The sequence below is a fragment of the Octopus bimaculoides genome, chromosome 26 (genome assembly GCF_046866305.1).
Source record: "Octopus bimaculoides isolate indiv1 chromosome 26, ASM4686630v1, whole genome shotgun sequence".
Classification (NCBI taxonomy): domain Eukaryota; kingdom Metazoa; phylum Mollusca; class Cephalopoda; order Octopoda; family Octopodidae; genus Octopus; species Octopus bimaculoides.
In genome coordinates this window covers 3,420,467-3,427,424 of record NC_142953.1, presented here as the reverse complement: position 1 = coordinate 3,427,424, position 6,958 = coordinate 3,420,467, and the positions used below count along the sequence as shown (strand labels likewise).

The 6,958-nt window shown below is 38.7% G+C and overlaps 1 long non-coding RNA gene across 2 annotated transcripts in view; it reads right to left on the bottom strand.

Moving 5' to 3' along the window:
* Nucleotides 1–5,454, bottom strand: part of LOC149130920 (uncharacterized) — a 36,947-nt gene extending 31,493 nt beyond the window's left edge. Inside the window, exon 1 of one of the 2 annotated variants that reach the window (XR_016238576.1) lies at nucleotides 4,462–5,454. This is a non-coding gene — a long non-coding RNA (uncharacterized LOC149130920). Of the gene's footprint in view, nucleotides 1–2,051; nucleotides 2,322–4,461 lie in introns of those variants that run through there. The other variant, XR_016238575.1, reaches the window with a different exon arrangement.
* Nucleotides 5,455–6,958: the final 1,504 nt, after the last annotated feature.

Sequence of the window (6,958 nt, the reverse complement as noted above, 5' to 3'; positions counted from 1 at the left end):
CTTAACACACATCATAAAAATGGTTTCAAATTTTGGCACAAGGCCAGCAACTTCGGGGCTGGATGTAAGTCGATTACATCGACCTCAGAGTTCGGCTGGTACTTATTTCATCGACTCCAAAATCGACCAGGGTGCAATTTAAACTCAGAATGTAAATACGGACGAAATATCGCTAAGCATTTTATCCGGCATGCTAACCATTTTGCCAGCATTTTGTCCGATGTACTGACTAACGATTCTGCTAGCTCGCTACCTCATTACACATCATAATAATAAAAACAGAACCTTGAAGCGTTGTTTATTGAAAAGTCATCTAAATATAAATATTGTACAATTTATACACATCCCACATTGCAGTTTGTGAAATAAGATATTTGTAAAATAAACGGTTTTAGTTAAACAATATTAACTGAGACAACATACGTTTCAATGATGTACTCACTTAAAAACACCTAATGCAACATCTATTTCTCTGGAAATGAGATTAGATGTAATGTTAACATCTTCCAATTTTATCAAAGATTTGTTTGCATTTAAATTGAGTATAGTTTATATTATTAAAATTTTTTTAAATTATATTTACAATTTTGCTAAATTCCTGCAAAGCGATGCTTCTTTATATATTGGTGTTCGTCTCAAAACCAAAATGGAAACGAACATCAATTTTTCTATGTGATTGGTTTGAAGAATTGTTGAGATATTTCTTAACTTGAAACCAATGGTAGCCTTAATAAACTGAAAGAAGCCCGTCGTATATATGTATATATATATATGTATGTATGTGTGTTTGTGTGTCCGTATTTGTCCCCCCACCATCGCTTGACAACCGATGCTGGTGTGTTTACGTCCCCGTAACTTAGCGGTTCGGCAAAAAGAGACCGATAGAATAAGCACTAGGCTCATGTTGGAACCAAGTACCCGTAACCTCACATCCATACTTACGGCATAGTAGCCAGTGGAGGTTTGGGGCTACTTTGTCGTATTATTGGCGAGCTGGCAGAATCGTTAGCACGCCGGGCAAAATGCTTGGCGGTATTTCGCCCGTCGCTACGTTCTGAGTTCAATTTCCGTCAAGGTTGACTTTGCCTTTCATCCTTTCGGGGTCGATAAATTAAGTACCAACCAAGAACTGAGGTCGATCTAATCGACTGGTCCCCTCTCCCAAAATTCAGCTGAATCCATTGTAAGGATTGCCCCGCCACCCTCTTTTGGCTGGGAGGGGAAGGCAATTTTTATTTGTCTAGTGGCTGTAGCGAAAGAGGTATTATGGTGGACCCGTTTGAAAGGACTAAAGACTGACACTTTCTTCTTTGGCCAAGCCCTCATCAGCTTTTTCGAGTTTCACTTGAAAAGGAAGTGGAGGGTGGAGAGGGAAGTGTTGCCTTGTAGCAAGTTTGTTGAAAGGTGGGTGAAATGTTGGAAGAATGGCCAGTGTGAAAGGACCAATTCTGAGCGTGCTCCTGTAAACAAAAGAAGGGCTCTTGCCCTGTTGTTCAGGCACCCGTGGCTTTTGTGGGTTTTTCCACGAGGACCTTAAAGTGCCTCCCCAATTGGGAGTTTGAAATTGTTTAATTTTGCTATTATATTTTTTTACACGCGGTAAACGTCCAATATTTGTCGTTTATGTTGTTGTATGTCTTTTAATGTAATTTTATGTGAGCCCTTGTGGCCAATAAAAGAATTAATTATTATTACTACTACTACTACTATCATTATTATCTCAAACCTTGTGCCTATAGTAGAAAGGATTATTATTATTATTATTATTATCATCATCATCATCACAAGGTGGTGGCTGGGTGGTATGTATGCATGCATAATTTCTTTTATACACCTAAAACAATAAGAAGACATAAACGCTCAGTGAGTTGAACCTGTAAGCATATAAACATGCAAACGTAAACATAAACACAATTACAACATCACACACACGCACACACACACACACACACACCTGATATAAATTATAGATTCATTATTCCAATGTTATGCATTCACATGCAATAATTCGTCTATGAAAATTTGTTGACTGATTAAAAGCAGCGAATTACCTTCCACACTGGACTTGGAACTTAAAGAAGCTGTTCTAATTCCGCTTCTATTTTTCGCCGTGTTTCATGTATTGGCGCGCGACGCGTGCGTTTAATAGCCTCGCATAAATATGGAACTTGAAAGACGCAACGTGCTACGACTGTCTAACATCGATGTTAGGAGACGCAGCTCGTTGTATTAAATTAGAATTTTTATAATGAATTGGAAATCGTTTCCTTTGTTTTTATGTAAGACTTAACAATTAATATTTATAGTTTTACGCGCATACACTCTCTCGGACTCTGTCTCTCCCTCTCTCTCTCGCTCTCTCTCTCTCTCTCTCTCGCTCTCGCTCTCTCTCTCTCTCTTTCACACACACACACACGCACACATACACACACACACACACACACACACACACACACACACACACACACATATATATATATATATATATATATATATATATATGTCCTTATATACGTATATGTATGTATGAATATATTGTATATTCTTAGGTAGTTGTAATGCACACACATATACATATGTGTGTGTATACATATATATACATATACGTCTTTATATGTATATACATATATATATATACGCAAACACATATATATACGTGTGTATGTGTATGTATATATATATATATATATATATATATATATATATATATATATATATATATATATATATATATATATATATATATTTATTTATGTGTTTTAGCCAAGTGGCTGCGGTCATGCTGGTGCACCACCGTATATATACGTTTATTTTTCATATGCATACATATGCAAGTATACATACAAGCAGAAAGAGAGAGAGAGAGAGAGAGAGAGAGAGAGAGAGAGAGAGAGAGAGAGAGAAGAGAGAAAGATAGTAAGAGAGAAATATACAAGGCGGACAGATGGATAGATAGGGAGAGAGAGAGAGAAAGAGAGTGAGAGAGACAAATAGATAGGTAGATAGACAAATAGATAGATAGATAGATAGATAGATAGATAAATAGATAGATCGATTCAAACGGAATCCGTTTAATAGCCACATCGTATGTATACGGCACGTGGTGATACTGGGTTGTATTGCAATCCCAGGCTGCTTGGTAGCTAATTAGCTATTCACACGGCATATGATAATGATTTTTCTTTCGTCAAACATAAGGCAGATTTTTGTGACAAGGAGAGAGAGAGAAAGTGAGTGTGTGTGTATTAGGTATTACTGGTACTGATATGGAAGAAAACTACGCAAACTGCTAAAAGCTAACCAGGGTGTCCCTGTGTAGTCACTCGGCTTGTTAGAAATAGCAACGAAATCTCCCTCAAAATCTATCCAACGGTCTTGTAAAAGGAGATTGTACGCATTGAATGATGGGGGTGTTATTTGGAGCTGTGTCGGAAAAAAAATATGACTAGATGCTCATGGTTGAAATGTCTTTGATCGTGGACCTGTCTGCTTGATTAAGAATGACCATGGGTTAAACAACAGCTACTACTACTACTACTACTACTACTACTACTACTACTACTACAATGAAAAACGAAAAGAAATAACAGGAATAAGAAGAATAAACGAGAAACAGAACGAAAGAGAGGAGGAAGACAGACTGGAAGGAAAAGGAGAGAAAGAATGGAAGAAGAAAATGGAGAGAGAAAAGGAGAAAATAGAGAAATATAAGAAGCAATGAAAGACGAAGGAAGGAAGGAAGGAAGGAAGAAATAAGGACAGACAGACAGACAGACAGACAGACAGACAGACAGACAGACAGACAGACAGACAGACAGACAGATAGATAGAGAAAAAGGGTGAAAAGCTAGAATTGTAAACGGAGTTGTAAAGCGAAAGAATTAGAGAGAGAAATATTGGAAAGGTAGAATGGAATAGTGAGAGAGTGGGAGGGAGAGGAGAAAGACAAGAAGGCGAGGAAGAGAGAAAAAATGGGAAAGTGTAAGCAAGTCAGAGAGAGATAGAGATTGACTGAGAGGGGGGAAAAGAGAGAGAGTGGAATAAAAGATAGACACAGAGAGAGAGTAAGGAAAGCAGACGACAGAAACAGAGAGACACAATGCGAGAGATGAAGAAAAAGAGAGAGAGGGAGGAAGATAATGAGAGAGAGAGAGAGAGAGAGAGAGAGAGAGAGTGAGAGTTGTAGATTGTTCTAGATGATTGAGGTTACGAAATAAGTAGAAACCTAAACAGGTAGAGACAAACAGACTGAGTGTAAGTCTGTGTACGTATGTAGTATGTGCGTGAGCGTTTGTATGTGTGTGCGTGCATTAGCACGAACGTCTGTGTGTATGTATTTTTCTCTATGTGTGTATATGCATGTATGTATGTGCATGTATGTTGGTACATTTGTTTACTTGTATGTGTTACTCTCGGTGTTTATACCTAAATGTGTGTGTGTGTGTATACGTTTATACCTACCTGTGATCATATGTAGTTATATGTCTTCATTTAAATTCTTTGAAATTTTTGCAGTAAAGTCGAGGGCTGGTCCCTAACTAAAGATCACAGTTCCATCATTGAAATTTAGCTAAAGACAGAAACATAGAAATTATTTAGCTTCATAGTCATTATGGCTTGTTCGGATTCCTAACAGAACACCGTATTCGATGACATGAAAGTCGTCCGAGCATATTTGTCGCATCCCAATTTCAGCAACGCAGAACCAGAACTAAAAGAGAAAAAAAATGCTTTAAGTGAATTAAAGCTTATGGGAGCCCCAGCTTCGTATATAGGACTCGGGGTAATTTTTTTGAAACAGCTGCTTTTTTTTTGCCCTCAAATGCGGTAGATTTTTGTGTAGCAGTCTTCAAACGTGTTCTGCTCTATGCTTTTACTTCCTCGTGATTCCATGTCATCTCTGCCGTTTTTCCTTCGACTTGTTCCAGTCTCAGCCAGGTGTCCGTCGGGTCACCTGCTTCTCTCTCTCTCTTTTTGAGTTCCAGTCTATGACTTGCCTGTCGTCCATGTTGGTCTTCTTTATCATATGGCTGACTCAATACTCCTTACGTTTCGCTAGCTGAGAGTCGACGGGGTCCTGCTTAATCTCAACCCAGAAATCATTGTTTCTCATAATTTCTGGATATCTAATCTTTTATCTGTCCAAAGCTATAGAAGAAGACACTTGCCCAAGATGTCAGTTTCTGAAGCAGATCGAATAATTTGATCACCTTAGATTCTCTCTTATGGGATTATCAAGTCTGTTGTATTAACATTGGGGGGGGGGGGAGTTTGTTGGGAATATTCCACAATTCCTCCTTGTGTTAGAACATATGATTCTGCTCAACCTTTGAAGTATTATTCTTATTGGATTGTCAACTCATAAATTTGGCTACTAATTCTAGCAGATCGAGTGATGAGACCACGTTAGATTATTCTTCATTGGATTGTCGCTGTAGATTTGACTGCCATTTCTAGTAGACCAATGAGTGCGACCACGTTTGATTCTCTCGTTGGGTTGTCAAGCCTGTCGTGTTAACATTGGGTGGGAAGTTTTGTTGGGGATATTCCACACAAGTCCTCCTTGTGCTGGAACACGTGAATCTGCTGAACGTCAGAAATATTTTTATATCTGCCCTGCAGCGTTCCTTCCTACGTTTGGTCTTGTGCATTGTTTAAATGATTGCGTCATGTCTCAATGCGTGGCGAACACTTTGATGTTGTTGATCATACGTGAAACATCTTCCATAGAAATGTCACATCAAGTTAAATCTTCAGCGCTATGTCTCTGTGTGTCTCTGTGTGTGTGTGTGTGTGTGACATATTTTAGGGTGTTACACGCGGAATATATCATGGGGTGATATACCTTAGGAACTTACATATTCTTTTATTCTATTAATGGTTGTAGTCGTAGGGATGCGGCCATGCTGGAACACCGCCTTCATTTATTTTCTATCAGTTTTGTTATTTGCTTTATGGCTGGAAGCTGTTCTATGATCGAATTTGTAGCGGCTGATCTTGCCTAAGTGTATCGTCGTTCGGAAGTTTATCCAATGCTTCAGGATTTTATGTCTGTGGAATAAAGTGAGGCGTAAAATATTGCAGGGGTATATGTATGGACGAGTTGGATTTATTGAAAAAAGATTGGATCATGGACTATCTGAAATTATCTACGCAATTAGAAAGCAGAAACTTCTGATAATATTTAAGATTTAAAAATGAAACTGACGTGTAGTTTCTTCCGGAGGATTCCAAGTTGGGTGGGGCCTATAGGCTACCTCCAAAATTCGTTAACCCACAGTGTGAAACGCTTGAAGGTTCGGGTTCATTTCCCATTGATACGACAATACGATCCACAGAACGGGTATGAAATGCTTTCTGCCCACTCGTTCAGTGCTTGGAAATGTCTAACGTGTGGTTTATGTCAACCAGCTGATGTCACGTGTTAGGCAGATTTAGCTGCCAGCCGAGTTTAGAGAAACAAAATTTATGACTTTGCTTAAATTTGTTTCTAAATTTATTTATTTGCTTTCCAAATTTATTTGCTTTTTTCTTCCTTTTTAATTAATTTCATTTTACTTTTTAATGTATTAATGCGTTACAATATAGTTAATTTTTTCCGGAATGAAAAAGGGAGAAAAAACGGAAACGTTGAGAATGGAATTAGTGCCGTTACCATGACGACTGCTTAAGTGTTGGAGAAGTTCTTTAAAGAGCGAAACTTATAACAAAGACCGGTGATTGGTGATAGGTTCATGGCAAGCAGAAATTTGTCTCTGAAATATCTCCTCCTGAATCGAACACGTGCGCGCGACGCGCACGCACACACACACACACACACAGGCATACGTACATACTTACGCGCAGACTTACGCACGGGTGCACGCATACACTCAAGGAGAAAGAGCACGGGCGGCGAGAAAGGCGGGGACTGCAAGAGAAGGGGAGAGATAGGTCAAAGACCGAGAGAAAAAAGAAG